Here is a 12,001-nt window from a genome sequence, read left to right on the forward strand (position 1 = left end):
GTCGCTGCTAACGTCTAGCGAGCCTTTCCCTACGAGTTTCATGGCGGTGACCCCCCGCAGTTTAAGGCTCGCCTTGTCGTAGCTCGCTCGCTGGACCTTAGTAGAGCCCTACGGTGTACCGTCGTAGCGGAGTCCCGTCGTAGCAGCGTCCCACAGAGGCTTCGAAAACCAAGCGGTTTTTATAGTCATAACCGTTCGAAACTCGGGAACCGCTGGCGCTTGTCATACATCTCCCCGTTTTTTAGCGCAAAGAAAACTGCAGCTACATTTGGGACAAAATATACGTAATTAACCGGCAGCGCCCGCGTTCATTTAGTTAGGAACGCTCGTTGGTTGGTTTTTACGATAGTAAGCAAGCACGAAAAGCAAGCACGAAAAGAAGAAAACTCCCGCTGTCGCAGTTCCAGACAAGGGGCGCATGAGCACTGTGAAGGCGGGAAATTTGAATTGCATTGGACAAACCTCCGTTCCATTCTTCAAGGGAGGAGTGAGACGGGGAGGGGAAGAGTGTGATGGGTGGTAGAAGTGAGCGGATAACGGCGCTACATTCCATTATGGCGAATCACTGCTCTGTACTTCCGACAGCTTTCACATAGGTGACCGGTAAAAAGCACAAAGGCTCATGGGTACGTCGTCCGCTCCAGCCACTTCCGGCTCGAGATCTCGCCTGGCCTCCCGTAGGCCGGCGGCATGCACGCGCGTGTGTGCGTGTTGTTTATTTGTCAAGAAGTGCCTACCTTTCAGAGAAGCCCCTAGTAGGCTTCATCGTTGTTCCACATTGAATGTGCGATGCATGAGCGTTTTTTTTTTTTTTTTTCGGTGGAAACATAAAACCGTCGGCGTACGGGAGGCCAGGCGAGATCTCGAACCGGAAGTGGCGGAACTCCGCGGGAGCAGACAATGTAACCATGAGCCTTTGCGCTTTTCACCGGTCACCTACTTTTTTGTGTGTGTGTGCGTGCGTGCTGCACGCGTGTTGAATACGGTTGTCAAGGGTCGGGTTTACGTCGGGCGTTGGCTCTTGCCGTGCAGCGTCAGTTAGTCCGGCAGGTGGCTCCTAGTGCTTCTCCGCAATGGTAAGCGGAGTCCCGTTGCACATGCATCCTGTTTGTGCGGCGCCCGCGTTGACATCACGGCCAGTGTCGCGTGCTCTCGCTCGTTCCCCGGGCTTCCGCTGGCACGCGTCGATTCGGCCTGCTCGCTGCCACCACGAGCTTCCCTTTGTTTCGCTCGCGCTGCTACAACGTTTTGCCCCTCACCGGCGTGGCAGCGGTGAGCGAGTGGTGATATATCGTGAAGCCGATCCCGTTTCGCTACGCGCCGCCGGCTGACGGGACGTCGTCGCATCGTCAGGCTTTGTGTCGACCCTCCGTGGGCTTGCCGAAGGGAAGGGCCGAGTTTTTACAGCGGGGCTGTGTACTGCTTGCACCGCGTGGTTCAACCGTGTCGCCCGACACAATACGTTTTGCACTAAAGCCAACTTTCCCGTGAGTGCTCTGTAGCTCTCAACCCAATCTTGGCAAAATGCCGTTGATACGAATCTATGGTTATGCCGAGTTTTATGTACTTGTCATAATAGGTTGGTTCACCTTACATTTGTAAAGTGTTGTGAAGTCCTGTCAGCTATCAATAGAGTTTTAGCACTCCGTATGCTCTGCCTGTACCGTGGTTACCGTGTTGACCGGGACCTGTCTGCGCGCGCAGACACTGCGAGGAGGACGCACCCCACCGTAACGAATGCGCGGGCATGGCGAGGGCCGGCCCACGGTGCGCACGTAAAACACGGAGCGTACGGAATGCTAAAGCTATCTAGTACATCGGCTTGTACTGGACAAGTACGGTTGCATAAAAGGCCGTAACACTTGCTTTATGAGAACTCGTTCGCCCCGATCAATCGTCGTCGCGCACTCGTTGGCTTTGCGGTCCGACCACTTTAACACCGTTGATAGCGAGCGTTTTTTTTTTATAGGTTCCATTTTGAGAATGGGACAAACCTGTAATCTAGGACGAATATAGCGCGGGCCGAGAAGGTGCACCCCATGCAGCGCCTATAAGGTCAGTCAGAGTGTCGGTGTTCGTCTCGTGGCCTCTGTGATCTTTCTAAGCGTTGTGCGTACGATCGCCCTCGTTGCGGCCCGCGTACTGAGCGCTCGTGAGGTAGTAGAAACCTACTGTTTCTTTTTCACGTTGTTTTCGACCAACTACAAGCGCGCTGTACATCGAAGTGCGGAATGGGCGCTTTTGTCGTTGGTCCTATAGAATGGGCAGCCGTGTAGTATGTGCGTAAAGTAATAAGTCAAACGAACTAGCAACCAAACGGCCATTTGGTACCAACTGGCCGTTGGTACCAAGGAAGAATAGATACGAGACAGCAAGGGCTGACAAAGGCGGGCAAGAGCAGGTAAATAACACGATGACGGCTACACATGTTGCGGCTGGCGACTGCGAGAGGACAGTTGCCCCAGCAGATGTTTCATAAGGCATGTGCGGCTGCAGCCATGCAGTAGCAGTCGACACAGGAAGCGGCCGCGAGGCCATAAGGCAGCGTCGCTCCCGAGCACAAACCACGAAAAGCACGCCGCTACGACAGCACACTGCTTGTGACAGTGCTCGCTCTTGGCAAACATGTTTGTGCGGACAGGTGACGCCGGCGTGAAACGCGAATATGTTGGCAGCGCGCCCCAAACCTTCCGTCACGTCATATACTTCAGGTGGGCTGGGAGAAAAAAAGCTCACGGCTGCTTCTGCAGAGCTGGGTTCATATTCGCAGCACGCGCCTCTTCGTTTACTCAATTCGGTTGTTTGATAACCTTAGGTTGTCAAACACAACCGAGTTGAGTAAGAGAAGAGGTCATTTCCCATTGTCAACCAGCTTACTCTCGCACCATTCTGCGAGTTGGTACGTAAATTTGAGTAGTTGTCGGATTGGTACGTAGAATTTGTGTAGCTGCGTCGGACCATTTTTTTTTTCTTCTTGCGCTGCAACCATAAAAAAAAAAAAAATCTGTCTCAAGCATTTGGTGTGCCGTGAGGAGGCGACGCGCCAGTGCGCAGGCTTAACTGCAGCGCTTCCATGTTGGGCGGGATGCACGCTTTCTGATTTCAGGGGAAGAAACGGGAAGTTGGGCGACGGACAACTGCACCTCTTCAAATGTGATCAGTGCGAATAGTGGTTTATTGGTACGAAGCGAATTCTAAGCGGAAATGAATTTGCTCAGAGCTAAATTTGGGGGCAGGAAAATAAAATCAATTCAGCAGGCTTTCAGTGCTGTACTTAAAACAGTCGTTGCGCGTCCTAGAGTAAGAAATAGAAATTCGAAAATCCTACCAGGGCTCTACGGGTTCTCATGCAAAAAGCAAACTGTTTCATGCGAGACAAGTAGATCCAAATTGGGTTTGCAGTTGCGCTGCCGTCGCGTGGTCTGCCAACAATGAGGCCGGGATGCTGCGTGCACTGTCCGTAACTTTTTAAATATTATTTTGCGTCTCTACACGTTTTCAAGTGCTCTATAGTACGCAACAAAACACGCCACAACACATCGTAATCCAAAGTTTTCCCTCTTCGCAGGGCCTGATTGGTCGTCTTCAGGACACCCAACCAGGGCCCGTGTGCATCAACCGCTTGTTGTGTACCGGCTTTCTCACGTAGTTCTTTAATTTCGGTTCGCCCTTTTCCGCGTCCCCGTAGTTTCAGGTATAGTTTCGCTGTTATGTCGTGGGTACGTGCGCATCGACACAGCAGTGCACGTGAGTCGTTCATTAGACAGTAGAGAGTTTTAGCACTCCGTGTGCTCCGTCCGTTCCGTGTTCACCGTGTTGACCGGGACCGGAATGAGCCTGCGCGCGCAGGCTCGGCGAGGAGGACACCATCCACCGTAACGAATGCGCGGGCATGGCGAGGGCCGGCCCGCGGAACTAATCCACCCGGTGCGGATGGACATGTGTCCCCCGCTTTTTGCTTTGGCTAAGTGAAACTTCAATTTCAGCATATTCACCAACGTGTGCAGTTGGGCTGCCGTGATCCTGTAGAATCATTCGGACTGCAGAGTAGATTTGCTAACCGCTTTTGGGTGATCGGCGCACTGTCGAGGACAACGGCCGCCCGTAAATGCACTTAGAGGTTATCAATCTCCGCGCATTGTGCGTGATACGTTGGGCAGTCTGTTAAGTCCGCGGGACAATGGGCTGTTCACGAAATATTATCTACCACATTAAAGGATGTGGAGGAACAATGTGTAACCCTTCATTCCAGAGATCACTTCACACTCTTCTGTGCCGTATCTCGATACGGCGGCTATCGCGTCTCTGCATCACAAAAAGAAAAAGGAAATAGCGTCGTTTAGCGTGGTGGATCCGAGATTAGCGCGAGAGCGCAGTGCTGCCCTTGCTGATTTTCGGCTTAAACGTTTAGGTTAATTTGTACTTGGTTTCACGCTTTCCAACCGCGGCTGGATCTGTTAGTTCTCGTTGTCACGTTCCGTCGGTGTCGCTGCTGTTTCGCTTTCTTCGCATGGCCTTCTGCCTCACGATCAACAGGAGGGCCCGCTCCATCCGTGCCTACCAAGGAAAAGGAAAAGGAATCGATGTGAATTGTGACGAATCAAAGTAACTAAAAGGGAATAGATGACTGAATTAATGTAGACAAATTGAGAGAGAGAGAGAGAGAGAGAGAGAGAGAGAGAGAGAGAGAGAGAGAGAGAGAGAGAGAGAGAGAGAGAGAGAGAGAGAGAGAGAGAGAGAGATCACTTTATTTTCCAAGCAAGTTTGCTAGGAACTAGGAACGCGTGGTGGCTGCCGGCCGAAGGCTGGCGGCGATGGTGACAGCTAGGTCAACCAGAAGCAGCTGCACCCCCGGTTGCGAGCTGCCCAGCGCGTCCTCCCACTGCTCGACGCTGTAGATGCGGGGGGGGGGGGGGGGGGTTAGTGTGTCCAGGGTGTCACAGAGAGGACAGTTGGGTGGAGGGAACTCAGAGGGATAGATGACGCGCCCTCCTCTTTCTTGCTGGCTCGGCTATTCCGTTCAGGAGGCTCATAAACTAAAGATTTTTTGCTGGTGGCGCGTCCAGCGATCTCGCGCGAAAAAGAAAGCGGCCCCCAAGTGGAACAGGTCTGCCAGTCGTAGCTTCGGTGAGCTGAAAGCTTTGCAGCGAGCGCTCTTAACAGCTCAATAAAGACACACTAACCGCCCGTTCGCACTTGGGGTCGGGAGCGGCAAAGCGAGCGACGCGCCTGGAGCGACCGTTACCTAGGTGCACGTGACACTGGTAACGGCGGTGACACTTTTTCGGTTTTCGTGTCGGTGTTTCTGGATGGCAACGAATCTGCAGTTTGGGGTTTCGGCACGGCAGAACTTAGCTTTTAAAGAAGATGGTCTTTCTTTGGCCACTTAAACCCGAAAATTTTAATCTGTCTATCTGTCTGTCCCTAAATTCAATCATCCGGCTATATTTTAAAAAAACTTCTTGCACGAGAAGTTTATATAGCCAGTATAGTACGACCTTACCTAACCACGGAATCTGGAAACACACTTCATGCTTGTCAATATTGTTGAGCAAAAAGGAAACATTAGGCATATTTGAGGCAAAACACCAATGCACAACTGGTACTCGCAGTGTTCTTTTAATTGAAAATAAATGTGTGCTTCATATTTGCGATCAAATAAAAAAAACACGCGTTGAAAACATGTTGACCGAAAAAAAAAAAAAAAAAAAAAGGGCTCGGGCGAGCCTGGACCTCGTGACACTGTTCCAATTTTAACAGTAACAAAAGGTTCCAGTAGATGGTGCGGAACGCGGGAAAATTGAATGTTGGTAACTTGTTGGTGGGAAAAGAGCAGATGAGAAGCTGGGAAGACATCCGAACAAGGAAGTCGGACTAGCAGAAAAATGCCACAAAGGTTTTTTTTTTTTTTTTTTTTTTTTTTTTTTTTTTTTTTTTTTTTTTTTTTTTCATGGCGAGGTGATTGTACAGTGGCGTTACTACTAAGGTCGCTGTGCAACGCCACCCCGTCGCAAAGGGAAGCCGCTGTCATCGTCGTCGTCTTTCGCAAACCTCCTCCGTGGTTATACGCCTCGAGCGCTGCCTGTAGGGGCGCCACTGAAATCCCCCTAGCGGCCCGTTTCGAAAGCAGTCGCGGGAGTTGCCGGCCCACTCACCACTGTCGCCGTTGCTTTTGAGGCACGTTCGCGACTGATATTTTCCGTTTGTATGCGTTGGAAATACATATTTATGTGGAGCGGTCACTCTGTTCGCAAACGTGGTGCATTTACGAGAGTGTAAATGCTTCTGACGCGATCTTACTGTGGTACATTCGGTCCGCATAAGCGCCAGGTGTGTGTCACAAGCTGGCGTCACGAAACCGGCATATATGCATGGATCTGATTGTAATTATACTGCCCTGAAATTTACTAACAGTAACTCCGTAAGCAGCGTTCGTTCAGATGCTCATTCTACGGCTTTACATTGCGATGTAAATCGGTTTCGTGTGGTTTCATAATCTAGCAGAGCACTCATACCCGACAGCCCGCCAGTTACGCTTCATATCTCGGATATTGATCACTACCCTGAACAAGCCAATGTGGCATAATATCACGGTCATTCCACGCAATAAGTACGATGAATAATGCAAAATTACATGTTGGAGTCAGCACCAAGAATTTACGGCTGGGTCGTCTTGTCGCGAGGTGAGCTTCCCCAAACAGTCATCGGTTACATAATCCTCCGCTCATATCCGCGACCGTGACTAAACGCTTTTTCGAAACATCATCATATGAAACAGGGAGCCTGCCGAATTTAGCACAAAAGTGAAATCAGGGGACCCCACTCAATCCAACGTTGGATTGAGTGGGGTCCCCTGATTTCAAAAGGTGTCGTACGACACCTTTTATCGCTTGTGAACTTCCTTACTGTACTTCAAAAAATGTGTCCGCCGAGTGATCCGCTGTTCGTTAATGTCGAAAAACAAAATAAAGGTGAACGCGCAGCTTGTGTGTGATTTTCTAAAACGGTCTTTCCTTGATTTCGCTCCGCATTTGTACACAACGATAGTTAAGCGCCCCTCCTCCTCCTCCCCCTGTCTTGGAAAACATCAGTACATTCCGCATCTAGTTGGTCTAGTGAGTGCAGCCATATAAACTAAGACGAACGTCCCTAGGATTTGAGAAGCTGCACTGTTTCATTCTCGCACGAGCTATTACATTGCTTCCGGACTTGGCAGACCATTTATTTTTCCGTGGTTTCATTAACTCCCCTTGGTCCGTTCTATCAGGCGGGAGTGGGCACATATTTGACGACCCATAGACTAGGAATATACGTAACATGTTCGCGTGGCCTCTATTTTTATAAAACGCAAAAGTTATTGCCAGGTATATTAGGTAATCACCTCACCGAATGATATTTTTGGATAACGTATACATTCAAAACAAGGCCGAATTCGTTGTCCGCGCTGCAAAACAAAGCCTACCTCTCACTGTGTCAATATCAGGTCTAAACAAGGCGTCAATAGAATTCACTTGCGCCTGAGATATTCGGAGGTGACCGGGGTGATACGCCGCTGCGTCGCCGACGCCCGTAAGAGCGGCGAATAGCCCGCAGTATCGCGTCCCCTGTTAGCTCTTGTCGGCGTTCGAGCTCTCTAACAACTCTAATCAGGACGGAGCTGTTTTTTAAAGTGCCCTAAACGTACTATTTGCGTACAGACATTAGAATAACATGATGTTCATGGCGCGGAAAGGCAAAAAAGTGAAAGACAACCAAAACACTGCATGGGCCGCTATCAGCTGCGCTGCGGACATCCCGTAAGCGCCGCGGAGAAGCGGCGGCAGGCGGTGCAGCGATCGCGAAGCTCGAGGTGTATAGTGGGTGGGAGGGAGGGATGGCTGGGAGTCATTAGCGTCATTAGCGCGGCAGAGCTAGCGGCAGAAGACTATCGTCTTTCGACGACACTTGCAGGGGACTCAGGGGAGTGAGCAGATAGGCGGCCCAATTTTTCCCAACCACACAACTTCGGCTCGCTTCGCTGGGTTTCCGTCTCTTGCTAATAGTGCCGCCCTACGATTGCGCAAAAATGGCTTCGCAGTTCGTCCTATTATACTGCACGTTCCATTTGTTATTCAAAATTGGGTAATTTTCTGTCACGTTTATTCACCACCCCTTTAGAGAACGGCAGTGCAGTCGTTTGCGGCAGCATTGGAACACCGGATTCAAGTGAAGTTGACTTGACCACTTCTGTTTTTGGGTTGGCGCGCCATCCCGATGGCAGCTTTGACCGGACGCGACAACTTCAATCACACTCGAATGATACTCGCTTTATGTTACCTCGCCAGGGCGTCTTGAGCGACGCGGCCGAAATCGCCCGCTTTCATTGCTCGTGCAGTGGGAACGGGCCTTCGGGTGAACGGATGTTCTCGTCATCCGGTCACCTAGTTCTTGCGTTCAGCTAAAGTGGGAGCAAGTGCCGTCGGATCAGGCCAAGCTGGCAGGTTGATGCGGGCGCAAAGAATACTCGGTACACACTCTATAGGGCTTCCGCCGCATATATCTCCGGCGTCTGCACAGCGGTGGCGGCAAGAGCGGAGCGCAGCTGCGGATGTAGGAGTAACGCGGCTGCTGCTGCCGCCGCCTTGTTCCGCGTTGATCGCTCGCTGACACTTCTGCGCACTTGTTGAGCGACCCCTCGGAGCTGCACGCGGAACGCGCTGCTCCGTCCGACGCCAGTCCTGCCGCCGTGTGAACGCTGCCCAAGACGCGGCCATGAGTCGAAGCCGGGGTGCGTTTCCTTCTCGCTGCTGCACTGCATGCGCGCGTATTCTTCCCGAGCGCCGGCCGGCGCGGCTGTTTGTGCAACCTGTGCGCTGCCGGGCTGCGTTCGGTGCGCGACCTTGGGCCATTCTGCCCAACTTTCTCTTTGCATTTGACTTTTGCGGTGTGTGCGCGGTGTCGCGGGCATGGAGCACGGATCCAGCTGTTGGCGTGTGTGTGTGTGTGTGTGTGCGGGGCGTGATATATCGGCGGGGCAGGAACAGGAAAGACAGCGACGAGCGCTGCCTGTGACACTTCCTGTCGCCGCTCCCCGCGGACCACTGTGACCGTCGCAAAGCGCACTTCTCTCCTTCTCGCTTTTTACGCTTGTTTCTCGGAAAACGGTGCTTGCTGTCCGAGCCTGTGCTTTAGAAATAAGGCTGACCTAGGCTTTTTCCCCCCCTCTTTTGGATCTCCATCGAGTTCGTGTATCGTCACTAACCATGTCCATGCTGTGAAGCAAGGCTTGGTTTTGCTGGGTACGACTGTAATCACGAGTGAAAGTTGGGTACGAGGGTAGGTGGAACGAGGATTTCACACTTGGCGCCAATATTTGAAGGTTCGTTGGAACAGTTACAATGCAGTTTCGACAATGTAAAATTTGGAAATGCAACGTACACATACTGGTTTGTTCTGGGGGTTGGGGGGGGGGGGGGGGGGGACGTCGGTCAAAATTTTCTATTGCTTTCGGAGTATTTTCAAGTATTCTCTGCGTCCGATCAGTAAAATGAACGCCGAAACAGGAATGTTGATGTGAATGTGACGCTAACGACTGCAGTTGTGATTGATTTTGTCTCTGAATGCAAAACGTTCTATAGGAAAGGAACACCGTGGACTCAGCGCCTGTCCAATGTGTTCCTCCCCTTTGTCCCGTTATTTTTTGCGCCGCGAAGATGAATCTGTACCCACTAGCCCGGTTTTCTACGCTACTTCGGTTCTACATTATAAGCTGTGCGCTAGCAATGCTAGGTCAGGAGACAGTACTGGAACTGCCAACTTGGTTCGCGAGGTCCCATTAGTAACTAAGGAGGAGGTTGAAAAGACGATCAAGAGATGAAGAGAGGAAAATCTGCATGACACGAGGGAATAGCAGTAGAAGATGAGGGAATAACAGTAGATCACCTAAGGAATTCGAGACACCGTGCTAGAAAAGCTTGTAAAATTATTTTAAGAACACCTTGGTTGTTTTAGGGTACACCTAGCCCGAAAATTATCACCCTAATTGTGCTTCACAAGAAGGGTGATGTCCAAGAGCTTGAGAATTAGACCCGTGAGCTTACTCTCAGTTGTATGCAAGTTGTCTATAACAAGCCTAGATTTCAACACCTGACAGAACAGGTCGAGTTTAGAACATCCATGTCGTCAATCACGTAATAGAAAAATCTGCGGTGTTATAATAAACCCTTTTACGTGACATTTCTGTAGACGTAGACACCGCCGTATATTCTGTAGACACCGCTGCAGGTGAAAAACCCTTGCCAACAAGAGTGAGAAGTTCCCGCTCAGGAAGGGAGCGAGGCAAGGGTACACTAGCGTCACTAAATAAGCTACGCTAAAGCCCTTTATTTAGTGACGCTAGGGTACACTATATCATATGGCCATATTTGTTTGCAGCCTCGGTGGAAGCGGTATTCAGGAAGCGCGTCTGGCAGAAGTCGTGGTCGAGGGAGAGTGGGGAATATTTGAGCCATTTCAGGTTTGCAAAAGTCTGTCTTGTTCAGCGAGTCTGGAGAACACCCGCAAAGTAACTTCACGACCTGCATTTGGAAAACTCGGCCCTGGGGTTGCAGGTAAATACGTATAAATAAGTCGAGAGTAATATTAAATGGGCGTGCAGAAAGCACCCTCTCTTCAGCCTATAGCCGTTGGAATGCTCTGAGAATTCAGAAAGAATGCAGACGGTCGGTGCCGATCCCAACCGCGTACAGGAAATGTGGCGCAAGATTGTGCATGAGCCGGGGCGCACTCGACCAGCACCCACAAATATCTTATGCTTCTGTCAGGCCGGCGTCTGTTCTTGCATTGCGGTCACTGGCCTATTATCTTGCTTGACGATTCAAAGTCATGATGGGGATATTTCTTTGCGAATGGTACATGCCTATTCAGGTTATCGGCAAGTAATCAGGCTGAGGAAATGTGTAACCTTTTGGTTCTCTGTCGTCGTGACTACGAGCTTAATTCTCTGTTTATCCGCTGTTTGCTCTTAAATCTATCCTAAAGAATAAGGGAAGGGAGAATTTAGTCGCGTAATACCGCCTTCTTGGACAGTCCCCTGCGCGAGGCACGCATTGTGCCCCTTGGTTCGTCTGGGCCGACCCACCCACCCGTTCGGCTCATACGGCCGAGAGGCCAAGTCTGACCTTCTCGGCAGTCACGTAAGCAGTCGCTGCGAGGGAGCATCTCCGCGTTGGCGTGCGTGCGCGTTCGTCGTGGGCGTTTTAGGGAGCGATTAGGAAAGACGTGGCTGCTGTGCACCTTTATTGTGTATGCGGCTGTCGACCTTGTACTGAGACCGAAGGATGGGGGCTTGGAAAGCTTGTGTATATACTTCGGACAGATTTCGTTAGTGAACCTACGCGTGTCCGCTTAAAGTTCTTGCGAGAGCGAGGGGATCCAGTGCTTTCACATTTTACTGGTCTTCAGTGCTTTCACATTTGACTGGTCTTTCTAAATGCTATCCTCAGGGGAATAGTTCGTACAGTCGAGTCTCGACTCTCGATAATTCCAAGTCGCTTAATTGTAATTTTCGGTTAATTAGGAGTGATGTGCCGGTCACATGCAATTCAATAGAAGAAATGGCTCTATAATTCGAAGCTACAACCCACTGTATCGGTTTATTCGGAGTTATTTTTGAATAAAAAGCATCGAGGTAACCGTGATTTTTCGATAAAATTCAAAATGTGAGCTCCAAAACAGCGCCGTGCTCTGTACTGATGTCGGTGCCGTCGCAACCGAGCCTGCGCACAGCCGATAGAGCGGCAGGTTAGTTGAGACTTACGCCAGCGCACGCATCTTTTAAACTCGCCAAGCTTTTGTTGCGCACGGCGCCGTGTGAGCGGTCTGTGTGGTGGAGGCCTCGATTTTAGCCACAAGTCTAAATTAGGGGCCGGCAACATGTGGCCCGCGGGGCAGTATTATGCGGCCCCCAGCGCTTTGTCATAACCCCTGTCACCAACTATCTGAAGGGCGACACGCCAGTTTT

At 50.8% G+C, this 12,001-nt stretch overlaps 1 protein-coding gene across 7 annotated transcripts in view; it reads left to right on the plus strand.

The window, feature by feature from the left end:
• LOC144156196 (band 3 anion transport protein-like) overlaps positions 1–12,001 on the plus strand; it is a 217,898-nt gene that overhangs the window by 150,205 nt on the left and 55,692 nt on the right. The window contains exon 1 of one of the 7 annotated variants that reach the window (XM_077688071.1): positions 8,616–8,767. The exons of the other annotated variants lie outside the window; for them this stretch is intronic. The gene's annotated coding sequence lies outside the window, so the exon portion shown is untranslated. Of the gene's footprint in view, positions 1–8,615; positions 8,768–12,001 lie in introns of those variants that run through there. 7 annotated transcript variants of the gene reach the window in all.

The sequence above is a fragment of the Haemaphysalis longicornis genome, unplaced genomic scaffold, assembly GCF_048455015.1.
Source record: "Haemaphysalis longicornis isolate Haplotype H1 unplaced genomic scaffold, Haemaphysalis longicornis Haplotype H1 scaffold_1, whole genome shotgun sequence".
NCBI classification, from domain to species: Eukaryota; Metazoa; Arthropoda; class Arachnida; order Ixodida; family Ixodidae; genus Haemaphysalis; species Haemaphysalis longicornis.